The sequence below is a fragment of the Ornithodoros turicata genome, chromosome 1 (assembly GCF_037126465.1).
Source record: "Ornithodoros turicata isolate Travis chromosome 1, ASM3712646v1, whole genome shotgun sequence".
Taxonomy (NCBI): domain Eukaryota; kingdom Metazoa; phylum Arthropoda; class Arachnida; order Ixodida; family Argasidae; genus Ornithodoros; species Ornithodoros turicata.
The window spans coordinates 232,811,990-232,825,682 of record NC_088201.1 but is presented as its reverse complement, the minus strand read 5'-3'; the positions used below and the strand labels follow the sequence as shown (position 1 = coordinate 232,825,682).

Here is a 13,693-nt window from a genome sequence, read left to right as displayed (position 1 = left end):
CTCATTCAGTTTGGCACTGATGATGTCCGTCGCAGGACGGACCAAACGTCTAAGTAAACGACGAAAGATGAAAGTTACTGAAGAGGTTAGCCAGCTGTAGGACTCGAACCCACATCTTCTGGATTGCCGGTCCAGGGCTCTACCAATTGAGCAAAGCTAACACGCCTTCTCAGCGACTTCCAGGCTTTGTATTGGAGCTTTGTGTGTATTTGTCGCTTCTATGTCGTTCCAGCCTCAGAACATCAGTTCTTTCATATCTACGTAAACCTTGTTATGTTGAACATGAGAGAACTGATGTTCTGAGGCTGGAACAACATAGAAGGAACAATCACATACAAGGCCTCAAGTTGCCTAAGAAATTAACGATGAAAGATGAAAGTCACTGAAAAGGTAAGCCAGCTGTAGGACTCGGACCCACATCTTCTGGACTAGGGGTCCAGGGCTCTACCCTGAATTTTATCGTTACTCTTTACCTCTTCATCCAGCTCTTTTGCTGGATGACGAGCCTACTGTTCCTTTTACTGGAGTACATACATTTTTAAAGAACATTGGATATCTTAACAAACTGTGAATTTACAGTGAGCTCTTTTCTTACCCCTTCATGTTTTTTTTAAGCCACCACTAGCCATGTTGTTTTAATATGAGCATTTAAATTCTTAACTGGGTTCATCACATTACCTTGTTGTTTGGCGCATTATAGCCCTAGTAGCTTTTGCGCCAGAAAAACAAAAACAAATCATCATCATCACCAGGGCTCTACCATCATCGTCTTTGATCTTTCATCATTTCTTGTTGTGTTGTTATGTTAAGACTGAGTTTCTCTACATTTTTGTCCAGTTATGTTGTCTCCCGGCTTTTCCAGTATTCTTGCATGCCGTAAAGTTCACTATTAGAGCAGGTGCTAACCGTGTCTCGGTTAAGACTACACGGTATCTACGGCGGTTGCATATTCAAGGTCATGTAAACCTGCAAGCTTCGGTATGACACTCCGGATATTCGTGGCAATCATGTAGAGCAGCGTGACTGCAATAGGTGACCTTCTGACCTCTGACCATGTATTTTTTTTTGTTATGTTGAAAATCCTCTAACACAAGAGTCTTCACCGTCATATCGACAACACTTTGTGCCAATGTATGGTTAGGAAGTGACTGGTTCGGGTTAAATGCGCCTTTCTGATATTCGGGGGGTAAAAATCGGGCGTTGTTTTTCAACCTGTAAAGCGAGGAGAAATCGGGCGATAGCTGTGCCTTCGGGTGTTATAGGTTGGTTTTGTTTCTCCTCCTGTCTATTAAGTCCTTTCCTAATCTCTCTTTTTTGTTCTTTCGTTTTTTTTTTTCGTGATCGTGATCCAGCGGTAATCCCCGAAGGCATGGGCAGTGTTGACACATCTGGGTGTATTGCTGACACACGTAGCGACCTTTGTTCGTCTTCAGCGGAAACGTCACGTGAGGATTTCATAGTGTTTGGAATTCGGGGAGAAGGCGGGTTGAAACTGGTCGGAGGTCAGTTCGGAGGGGGGGGGGGCATAACCGGGCGGAATCGGGATTAAGGCGAAAAAGGCGGGATTAAGGCGAAACATGTCACTCCCTATGTATAATCTGTCATGCCACAGCTTAAGTGACGACGACTGAGTCTTGCCAATCTCAACAAGTTTCCGCCGGGTTAGCCACGTAGCCGCAGAATAATCGTTTGCGATGCTGAAGTTGGTTCCTTCGAAAACATGACTTGAAGAATGTATTTTTTCTTATTACTTACTTACCATAACACTTACTTACTTACTTGCTTACTTACGCATAAACTTTTACAGGCATCCTGCTGACACCATGAAACAGATTGATGCTAGAGCTTTGCAGCTGCGTTGGAATCATCCATGGAATTTCTTATTTCGGAATATCTGTGTACCCGCTTATAAGCAATACAATATGTGCATACCCGTTGGGGATGAGAAATGTTGTGCGCGAACGAAGACTGGATGTGTTATGATAGTGTACAAAAAGTAGGGGTGTGATACCTCCATCTAAGAAATTCAGTAGTCCCATGGAACCAGACACTAAAAAAAAAAAAAAAGGTATGAGCTTCCCTCAGTAACTCTCATTGGGAAACACCCTCGAAGCCGGTAAACTCCGCGATAAGTATTCGGCGTAAATGGGGTGCCAGAAGGTAACATTGTACGATGCGCTCTCACGTAACAGTGAGAGCTCCACCAACTGAAGGCGTCTTCCGATATATATAGCAGCGCGCTAATATAGCGCTACAAAACAGCGCTCACTGTTATCGGACGGTTTAAGGGCAGTTCCCACATATCGCGCTTTGCTACAAAGCGCTAGAAAATTGCGCTATATTTTCCTCCTCGCATTGCCGCAAGCAGCTATGAAACCGCTCTTGTCGAAGTAGAGCCCCGGTAACTTTTCTAGCGCTATATTAGCGATGAACCTGCGTTGACCAATCGTGAGCTTCTTTGAGCCGTGACGTCGCGGAAGCTGGGGTTTGTTTTGCTTCCGATCACTCGAAGCAGCAAGACGGGAATACGACGACGATGACGACGTCGTGAAAATGACCACGAGTTTCGCCTGCCAATGCATGAGTGTTTGGTCACTATAGTCTGGTGTCGCGATCACAGCATCGAAGGTGTCATACCCCCTTCATGCTGCGGAGACCCGACGCCGACAGTACGCAATCACTGTAGTACCGGTGCATCACGTCGCAACGAGATATCACGTGACCCCAACAGGACAGCGCTATGTGCTCGGTTGTATGTGAGAACGGCAGGGAGAAACACAGCGCAAGATTTTGAGGGCTATTTTCTAGCGCTATAAAGCGAAGCGCTGCATGTGGGAACTGGACTTAAGGCGTACTTACCTCACGTTCAGAGAAAGGGTAGCGCTGTTCTCGTCTGCTAGTGCGGCACTAGCGCTATAATTTAGTGGCGATAGCGCTATAATTTAGCGGAAGTTGGGTGCTCGTTCCCGGTCTGTCTCATCATGGCGCCTCCGGTGTCCAACAGCATTCAGACGAAAAATTTCGATCAACTGACAACGTCACGGAAGTTGTGGAGGAGTTGTTTTGGTTCCGCATTTAACGGCACGGCGACCTCATTGGAACCGGCGAGTGTGTCATCCAAAATGCCTGGTAATTTGGTGGCATTTTGGATGATAGACTCGCCGGTTCCAATGAGGTCGCCGTGCCGTTAAATGCGGAAGCAAAACAACTCCTCCACAACTTCCGCGACGTCATCGCTGAAGGGCCTCCTCATTGGCCAACACTAATGTCGTGCTAATACTCGCGCTGAAAAAGTTTACAAGAGCTCAACTCCGGCAAACGCTAATTTTTAGCGCTAGTATACAGCACTGCGAGGAGGAAAATATCGCGCCATTTTCTAGCGCTATACTGCAAATCGCTATATGTCGGAACAGGCCTTCAGAGTCTTAGTGCGAAACAGTATACAATACAATGAAATATACAACAAAAGTGTTTCAATATATGGATGACTGCACTGTAGTACACAAATTTATAATTCGAAAATAACCGTACCTGAAGGAGGGCGACGTCACACACCACTCGTCCGTTAAAATTTGGCCCGCAAGAGGGAGCATCTATTTGCAGTGATGGAGTTACATGGTAAGTGCAGGAAGAAAGGGGAGTACCCGATTGACAGGGGGAGTGGAAATGGAGTAAATGTGGGAAGTTATTTCCACGTTACCTTTTACTTTCTTTCTTTCTTTCTTTTTTTTTTTAGAGTGTGACTTCTAGTATTTATATGAAGACGAAAGATTCCTCGTTTGCGAATTTAGCGGCACTTGAACTCATATGCTGATTACCTTTATGTCAGAACCGCTTCATTGCGAAACGGTTACCGCTATTACTTATTTATTTATTTATTTATTTCTGACATTTTTTTTTGCTTCTGTTGAGGTTCGGGCTCGACAGCGTCAGGAAATTTGCGTTCGGATTGGGTTCCGGCAAAAAAAAAAACGGTTCGGGTACGGTTTTCGGTGCCGGTCCGGATTCCGTTCGAATCCCTGGTGCTCAGCATCTGACTTCCAGGAATCTCATTGAAACAAGAGCGAAACCGAAACTTTCGCGAAGTTCAGGTCACTTCGCTGAAAACGTATTTAGTAGAGCTTTAGTGACGGTGGTGGTGCTGCTGATGAAGGCCTCGCTGATGTGGGCTCGCCGTTGTAGGCCAGAGGCGGGCAACATCAACATGTGCGTCCTGGGCCGACTTCTAAGGTAACTTTGCAAACACATGTCTGAAAGCGCCTGAGGAAACCCCAAAGAAAGACCCCAGACAGCACAGCCGGCACCGGGGTTCGAACCCGGGCACCTCCCATTTTAGTTTAGTTTAAGTGAATCGTTTTTCGTCAAAGGGTGTTTGAAACGGTTTGGCGAATGACCAGTGGAAAGAGGAAGTGAAGTAGTCACGTGACTGGGTCGTGGCGAAAAAAAAAAAAACGATTCACTAAAACAAGCTGTTCACTAAGCAAACCTACCTTTCCCTAAAATGTAAGGCGTCGTCGTTTTTCCTATACCGTTGTTCTCTAAAGCGTGGCACGGAAAAGGCCCGGCGCCGGTGCCTCAATGACCGGATTAGGGAACATGCAGCAAATGTTGAAAGAATGGCCGGGTCTTCGGAACTGGTAGATCATTTACGGGATTGTAAAGGTTGCCAGCCTTGCTTCAAGGACACTACAGTGCTTGCGTAGGAACCCTACGCACACCGGAGGTTGTTTCGGGAATCCTTGGAGATTGCCACCAGGGGAAACGTAGTTAGCAATGCGTCTTTTATCCCTCTCGCACCCCTTCGAAGATTTTTAGCTTTTAAGTTGAGATGAACTAATAAATTTATTGCTGTGTCTGAGAACCTAAGTGTGTCGTCTTTTGTGTCCGTGTCTCTCGGTCTTCTTCACGGAAAAGGAACGATGAAAGATGGAAGTTACTGAAAAGGTTAGCCAGCTGTAGGAGTCGAACCCGCATCTTCTGGATTACCGGGTGGGTTCGACTCCTACAGCTGGCTAACCTTTTCAGCGACTTCCGTCTTTCGTCATTAATTTCTAACGGAATTTGAGGCTTTGTATTGTATTTGTCCTTTGTATGTTGTTCCAGCCTCAGAACATCACTGAAAAGGAAACTCGCTACTTGTAGGTGGCCTTTTCGGTTTATTGACGATCAGTATTCACACGATTCTATGCGTTTGCAGCACACTGGATAAATTCCCTCCTCATGGCCTATGACTCTGCAGCCTGGCCTGCTCGGTTCGTAATTGGATATTTCACACCTGTAAAAGGAACGTTGGGTATCGAGTTAAGATGACACCTTCAATGTTACGTCAACCCATCTACAGGCTAGAGACACAGGACAGTTGCTCTTACACCTTGAAGGCTGTATCGAGTTACAGTTGTCTTTAGCGGTTGTCTTTTAGCGCCAGTTATCACACCAATACTCCTGCGACATAGACTAGAGTAATTGAATACGGGTACAGAGTATAGCATTCCTTTCCGCGCTGGAGCCGCCGTTCGGTGTCCTCGATTGAGCCGATCGTGCCACGTGGTTTCTCCTCTCCCAAGAACGTGCCGTCCATGTTGAGTCTCTTCCATCCAAAGCCGGCTTCCTGGGTTGCGAGCTGGCGCGATCACGCGCAGTTCTCCGGCGGAGAAGGGTAGGGATTGGCGTCCCGTTGCTAGGCGACGCAGCCACGCCGGACCCAAGATGGCGGTCTCGCTCGCCGGCGTGGCTCAGTGTCGCTACTCTGCTCCCTATTTAGTGACTCTAACACTGACGGTCCCTCACTGATCCTTTAAATTCACGGTCATTGAGCATACGCGTAGCGAACCGGAAGCGAGCGAGTGGTGCAGGGGGTGCGAGTGGTGCAGGGGGGTGGACGAGCGCGCTGGTCACGACACACCGCGGTGGTTTCGGTATCGCTTAAATGTGCTCGCTGAGTTTAAGTTATCACACTAATACTCCTGCCACATGGACGGCCTTCACTGATCCTTTGAATCCACGGTCGTTGAGGATACGCGTAGCGAACCGGAAGCGAGCGAGTTCACTGGTGCAGGGGGGTGGACGAGCGCGCTGGTCACGACACACCGCGGTGGTTTCGGTATCGCTTAAATGTGCTCGCTAAGTCTAAGTTCTCACACTAATACTCCAACCATTCGGGTGGTCTTCACTGATCCTTTAAATACATGGTCATTGAGCATACGCGTAGCGAACCGGAAACGAGCGAGTTCACTGGTGCAGGGGGGTGGACGAGCGCGCTGGTCACGACACACCGCGGTGGTTTCAGTATCGCTTAAATGCGCTCACTAAGTTTAAGTTATCACACTAATACTCCTACCATTAGGATGGTCTTCACTGATCCTTTAAATCCATGGCCATTGAGCATGCGCGTAGCAAACCGGAAGCCAGCGAGTTCACTGGTGCAGGGGGGTGGACGAGCACGCTATTTTGAAATTACCGTAATTTGACACGCATAAGCCGCACCGCAGATAAGCAGCAGGGCCCGTTTTTAGGAACGTTTTGCAAATTTTCGGACAGACAAGCTGCAGACGCAGATCAGCAATACGCCACAACTCATTTGTGCAGCAAAAGAGACGCCAGAGAAGGTCATAAGCACCGTGGTCCATACTCGGGGTTCGGCATGGTGTACAACGAGGGAGGTCATTTCTAGATTGGATTGGATTGGATTGTGCCCCTGTTGGGTGTATTTCGTGGATCGGCATGTCAGTGGCGTTCAGAAGACACGAATCATTGTCGCTATACTTTCGTTAAGCTGCTGCGGGAATGCACCAGGAATGTCAGTCAATCCAATGCGGCGCTTCCCTGTCACTCATTGTTCGCCTATTGGTTGGGAGGTGTTGTTCCAGAGTCACCAGTGCCGTATATTAAAGGGGAGTCTGCCACTAATGGGTCATGCCTATACCTGAAGCACCACCCACTTTTTCAACTTTCCGACCAATGAAGTCTTGAGATATAAGGCGCTATCAATCAGCCTATCCTCACTATTTGCCCCATTATCCAACATGAGCAGCGCTATTTTGGGTGGCAAGTGGATTGGATAGGATTGAAATGGATATCTCTCGCAATATGCAAAACTAGTGCATTTTTTGTGCAAATTTGATGAACGCCACCTAGGGAGTGTAAGGCACGTTGGGAGTTGTCGTCTGCTTCCGTCTTTGTGCCGCTGTCGACAGAACCACCTGCTGGGACACATTCTGTTGTCGGTATGATTTTTAAACAAATCCACATGAATAGTTGGAATATAAAAGGCAAGAGCGTTTATATCCGTGAAATCCAGCAATTAAATATAAGACTGTACAGCACAGCGCCGTTCTTCTTATGATTTCGTTGTGATCGCCGTGTTCACTAAGCCTAACACCGGCGACAAAACGTATTATTTTCGGTTAGATATCGATGGATGAGCACAAGTTGATAGTGATGACCGAGAAACGTATATTAGGATGTACATTTGCAGCGTAAAATCAGGGTAGTCTGTCATTTTTTTTGTCACGAAATGCGCGTTTCACTGTGTTTGTTTTCGTCGGCACTTTGGGTGGCAGCGAGATGTCATGGCGACCCCCTAGATAAAAAGCAAACCAATCAGGGAACGGAAACTGTGATTGACAGGCCGAACCTCTTTCTGTGACTCCTCCCAATGGCCAGACTCCCTCTTAATATACGGCTCTGAGAGTCACTATTACACATAAGCATACGCATAAGCCGCGGCTAGTACGCGTGAAATTACGGTGTATCTGATGAGAATGAAACCTTACGCATCGTAATATAAAGCGTGCTCCCGGGCCATGCAATAGTACATGTAGCAGGCAGCCCTGTCGTAGTAAATCTGATGGTCTCGCAGCAATCCAAACTTGGTGACGCACATTCCTGTGACAAAAGTAGATAAAACAAGTGCCCCTTTAAGAGAATTAAAGTAACACAGAGGTCATTTTTAACACTCAGTTTTTTTTCCTATAGAACCACTTGTGGACCAATGCACCCAATGCAACCACCAATGTGGACCAATGCAACCACTTTTGTGCACCATTGTAGACCTTCTTGAATCCTTACAGAATCGGGCAGCTCGCTTTATTTTATCGGACTATTCTTTTCCGTCCAGTATTACATCTTTAAAGGCCTCTATCAATCTTCCTCCTCTTGCACACCGTAGGAAATACTTTTGTCTGTGTTTATTCCACAAATTCTACTACACCACAACCATCCGTCCAGGGTACATCACTATGGCCCACTACATCTCCTCTAGGATCGATCATGCCCATAAAATCGACCACATTCCATGTCGTACATCTCATTTACAATTTTCTTTCTTCCCCAAAACCATCAGTGCTTGGAACGACCTTCCCCAGTCTATCGTAGCTAACTCCGACTTTTCAGTTTTTCGCAGCCAGCTAGCTGCCAGTTTTGGTGTCTAATTTCATTATCATCGCATATGTTTTCTTAACGTTTTCACATAAGTGTTTTTTTTTTGCTTGTTTTTTTTGCAAAGTGTTCAATTGCTTCTGTTCTGATGATCTGTTCTGATGATTCTGTTCTGTTCTGACTTGCTGATGTAACCCCCCCCCCCCTCACTCAACGCTCCCCGAGGGCACGTGAGGTATTCTCATAAATAAATAAAAAAAAAAACACAGAACTCTCATAATAACTAGAAACCAAGCCAGCGAAGAGGGGCGTCTCAACACGCGAACCGCCATGATCGATACGGTGGGCCTATCGTCTTACGAAAGGTGTCTCCTACGAGTTCGAATGCGTTGTTGTTTCATGTTGCAACCACAAGGTTTAAACAGTAAGATACCCATTTCCTAGGGAATCCAAGCCCACAGGTCTTCGGTATCGCTTAAATGTGTTCGCTAAGTTTAAGTTATCACACTAATACTCCTACCATTAGGATGGTCTTCACTGATCCTTTAAATCCGCGGTCGTTGAGCATGCGCGTAGCGAAACCGGAAGCGAGCGAGTTCACTGGTGCAGAGGGGTGCACGAGCACGCTATTTTGAAATTACCGTAATTTGACACGCATAACCCGCACCGCAGATAAGCAGCAGGGCCCGTTTTTGGGAACGTTTTGTAAATTTTCGGACCGACAAGCCCTAGACGCAGATCAGCAATACGCCACAACTCATTTGTGCAGCAAAAGAGAGGACAGAGAAGGTCATAAACACCGTGGTCCATACTCGGGGTTCGGCATGGTGTACAACGAGGGAGGTCATTTCTAGATTGGATTGGATTGGATTGGATCGTGCCCCTGTTGGGTGTATTTTGTGGATCGGCATGTCAGTGGCGTTCAGGAAGCACGAATCATTGTGGCTATACTTTCGTTAAGCTGCTGCGGGAATGCACCAGGAATGTCAGTCAATCCAATGCGGCGCTCCCCTGTTACAAATTGTTCGCCTATTGGTTGAGCGGTGACAAAACAAACACACTTCGCACACGGCATGGCACGCGGAGCAGAGCGGAAGCGGAAGCGACTTGCATTGGATTGGATAGCGTTGCGCCGAACGTGCCTAGTCTTCACACGCGGAAAGGCTGTGGTGGCATCCGGTTCAATCCAAAACATCGATCATGGCGCCTCCCAGAGTTGGGCAATGGGAGAGGGTCTTGCCTCGGTACAACGCCTTCGCTCTCTCCCATCACTCTCTCTCTCTCTCCCAGCTTTTCTTCTAGCCTTTCTACGTATGATTTCTATGTATAAAACTGTTAGGATGCAGAGTAAGATGCGCCATGCTAAGTTATTTACACCGCGGAGTCATCATTATCGCAGAAATTGAATTTAAAATACGTCGCAAGAAGCGACCGTGCGCAACGCTGGTGAGAGAGCTGTAATCACTCTGTCTTCTGCCTGGAACCTCGCGCTGATTGGTCTAGAGAAATGTTGTCTGCTACTCCGCTGTCGTCTGCTACTCGGCTGTTCACGGTTCTGAAGAAGTCTTTCTCCTGGCTCGGATATGGTTCGGCCGCTCCTTCTATCCCCAATTCTCCTGGAGAGCCGGCAAAACTGCTTTACGGCAGCAAAGGGACAAGACGCTGACCCCCACTGACCGGAGGACCAGAACGAGTTCTCCTTATTGAGTCATCAGTGATGTGGCATCTTACCTCCTCATCCTTGTTATAGCTGGAGTGGCGAGTTAAGGGTGAACGCGCGAAGCCATGTTTATGTGCGTTTTTTTTTTTTTCTGGGAAACAAATTGCACGCATCAAAACCTTTCGCGCTATTTCGCCACGGGACAAGACCAGAAATGGTCCGTCGTACGGGGCCTGGCGGGGCTTGCGGACCCCGTCGTGCCTGAAAAAGATGTGGGTAGCCGTCTGCAGGAGAGGGTGCTGGTAAGACGGGCGGGCGCTAGATCGGGCGGGGGGGGGGGGGGGCTGGAGGTCGGCAAGGCAGGACCGTACTCGCTCTACATATGAAGCTATGTCGACGGCAGTGGTCGGGGTAGAAGATGGGAAGAAGCCACCGGGAATACGGAGCGTGGCCCCGTAGACAAGTTCAGCAGGGGTACAGTGGAGGTCCTGTTTGACGGTTATTCTTAGCCACAGCAGTGTATGAGAGGTAGTGCTTCTGCCCAAGGGCATGTGGTAGCGGCCTTGAGGGAAGTTCTTCGGTGAAGCCAGGAGCAAGCAGGAGAAAGAAAGAGAACCGGCTGGTTTGGCGGCGAGAGCCCAACTGATTCATTTTCCCCGGCTACGCGGCCGCGAGAGGCTGATCGAAGATGATGATGACACCGCTGGGGCTGCTACAATGTCAAGGTCAATCTCAAGGCCGTCAAATGGTGCTTGCAAACCAGGTCCCCCAAGGTCGCCATTTTCCCATGTATTTGTTCCTATCCCGATGTGTGCAATGCCGGAGGCCGCCGTTAGATACCCCATTGTTACCAGACGTTGGCTTGCGTTTGATTGTAGTGCGCTAAAGATCCAGTTGAAGCACAATCCAAGGCAGGCCAAGTCACCGAAGGAGAAATGGACGACTGCAGCGCCTGCGGCGCCTGGTACGACAGGTACGCTATGTGATGCACGCAGCCGTGCACTAGATCCTTCCGATCGCTCAACACGTTTAAAAACGGGACCAAAAAGTGAAACACGACACAGAAAGTTGTTATACCCGTTTTATTTGGACATATAAAGACTAGATTCATTCGCAGAAACAACAAAAACATTTTGCCGCTAAACTTAGCGCGCTGAAGTGATCCGGAACGGCAACTGTGGGGTATCTAGTGGCGGCCTTCTTCGTTGCACGCTTTTCCGAGGTGAGTTTGGGGGACCTGTTGCAAACGAAAGGAACATTTCACCCGCGCACGATAGATGGCATCGTGCGCTGACGTGCGCGGTGCGCGTGCGCGTGGGTAGCGTGGCGCCGAAACAAGATGGCGCATGCTCGCTCCTGGAACTCAGTGTCGATACTCTGAAGCGTAGCTTGTTTAGTGACTCTATCTCGAACATGAAACGTCATTCAAAAACACGATCGAGGAGGTTATGAGTTGAGAGCGATAGGGGAGTACTCAATGATCATTGACATCAATGAACATTGGAGAACGAGTGCGTAGCTCCATCATGTGTGGAACACGAGTTCTAAAACTGTCCAATCTTCCCTGGCAAGCTGACACGCTGCACAGCCGGTGGCATTGGGCTCGTGTTCAACTGCGATTTATTTTCAATTATCATTGAAGGCTGCCTCTCTGTCGCAGGTGTCACCACCTAACACACATATTTACCGCCTAACGCGCAAACCGCGAGAATCAAATCGCTGCGTATAGAGTTGACCGGCCTCGGAACCCTCTTGAAAAAAAAAAAAAGAAAGGTGTACTTTAACTCCTTTTTCTTGCCACATGTATCACTCCCGTTTGGAGAGTACGATTACTCTCAAAAAAGAGTCTCCTCACTCCCACAAGGAAGTAACATTACTCCATTACTCCCTAGCGCAGAGTAATATTACTCTCCAGTAGGATTTAGAGCGTAGCCCCACTCCCAAAAAAATGGAAGTTCGGGGAAAAGAGAAGTCTAAAGTCTCCTCACTCCCTAAAGGGGCTGAGGAGACTCCATTTTGAGAGGAATTGTACTCTCCAAAATGGAGTCATATATGTGTTTTAAGAGTGCAGCCCAGTTGGTAACGCATTGGTTTGCCTCGTTCAAGATCACGTGTGCAATGCCGACCGAGAAGTGTAGAAATGGAGAACGGAGGTGGACATTGAATTCCAGCGCAGCGCAGGTCACAGTACCGTCCTCATTATTCTCATTACCGCTCTCATTCCGTACTCATTACCGCAGTTCCATGATATACAGAATCGACAAAAAAGATACAAAAACGAAGTGCGTCAAAACTTTTTTTTTCCTGGCTTTGGTGCAAGAGTCCTGCAAACGATGTGCACACTGCACGAGAGCTCGCAACTTGTTAAAATCTTTTTGAGGTCCTTTCCTTATTTGTACTTTCTGCCAAGTCAATACTGAACAATGCGCTTGCAGGGCAGCCGGATTCCGAATCATATCGTTTTCTTACTTGACTTGTTGAAAATTTCAAGCGTGCCCCTTTTTGTGGGACTTATTTGGATGTAGAGCTCCCGTGAACCTTAATAATTGGAGTTAACGAGTTTACAGACTTAACGAGTTCGAGAATTCGCCGCGATTGTCTCGCGGTGCTATTCTTCGTCGTGCTTCACCAGTCATCCTTGCAGTTGGAGTCCCGTCCACGTCTTACATTATGGGTCTCCGTTAGCGTATAATAACTCTACTCACCATTCTCAACATATATCTCCTGACGACCTTCCCTCCCGAAAGCTACAGCCAAAAGGGCCGCCAGGACTACGCAACAGTGGAAGACGTACATTACTGATCTCTCGCTCTTCCACACTCTGGTTCATCCACTAAACACTGCGGCTTCCAGAATTTTTTCCCCCCAGTTAATTAGTGCACTTTTTACTCTGGTACGTCTCCGAGGTTTAAACGGTCGTAAACGTGCAGTTGTAGCCATTTAACCGTGATATATTACCTAGAGAAGCGAGTTGAGGTTTATTGACTGTATAGGCCATTGGAAACGCCATATTGGAAACGCAAGCGACGACAAACATCATCTATTTACAGCGGCACAACACGTTCGAAAGTAATAAACTGGCCGTACACGTGGAATACACTTGCCTCTTTTGAATACTCTTTTGTTTCGCGTACCGTTCATTATGCGCTGACCCGTTCGCTTTCATACTACGCAGCCGTTCCGTTCACAGCTGTCTTGGGCTGTTCTTAACGAGGCTGGGTATTATGTGCGAAACATACAGTAACGCAAGTACCGTATTTTCACGCGTATTAGCCGCACCGCAGATAAGCCGCAGGACTCGTTTTTTGATACATTTTGAAAAATGTTTTTGCAGATAAGCCGCACTCGCAGATAAGCCGCGGGTAATACGACGCGACTGCTTTGTGCGCTAAACCAGTGATGCACAAACAAAATCATTAGAGACTCTCAACGCTCGTCGACGGCGTACTGCCTGCCAGCTGCCCTGTTCGCGTACTGGTCCGCGACGTCGACGACTTTTAGTTTGAAGCCGCTGTCGTAGCTGCGCCTCCGCGTTGGAGCCGTGCCTTACCTCTAACTGCCGTGCCCGTGTCCACGAATGATGTTGCTCAGGTCAAATGAGAACTGACGCTTAGCTGACCACGTTTTATCCCGATGTCAGGTGTATTGAACCCTTCC

At 47.8% G+C, this 13,693-nt stretch overlaps 1 long non-coding RNA gene across 1 annotated transcript; it reads right to left on the bottom strand.

Annotated features, from left to right (window-relative positions):
- Window positions 1-5,136: 5,136 nt before the first annotated feature.
- Window positions 5,137-12,906, bottom strand: LOC135379096 (uncharacterized). The gene is made up of 3 exons (XR_010418710.1): window positions 12,742-12,906; window positions 7,773-7,884; window positions 5,137-5,275 (listed from the first exon to the last, which is right to left on the bottom strand). It is a non-coding gene; the product is annotated as an uncharacterized LOC135379096 (long non-coding RNA).
- Between the last annotated feature and the right edge of the window lie 787 nt (window positions 12,907-13,693).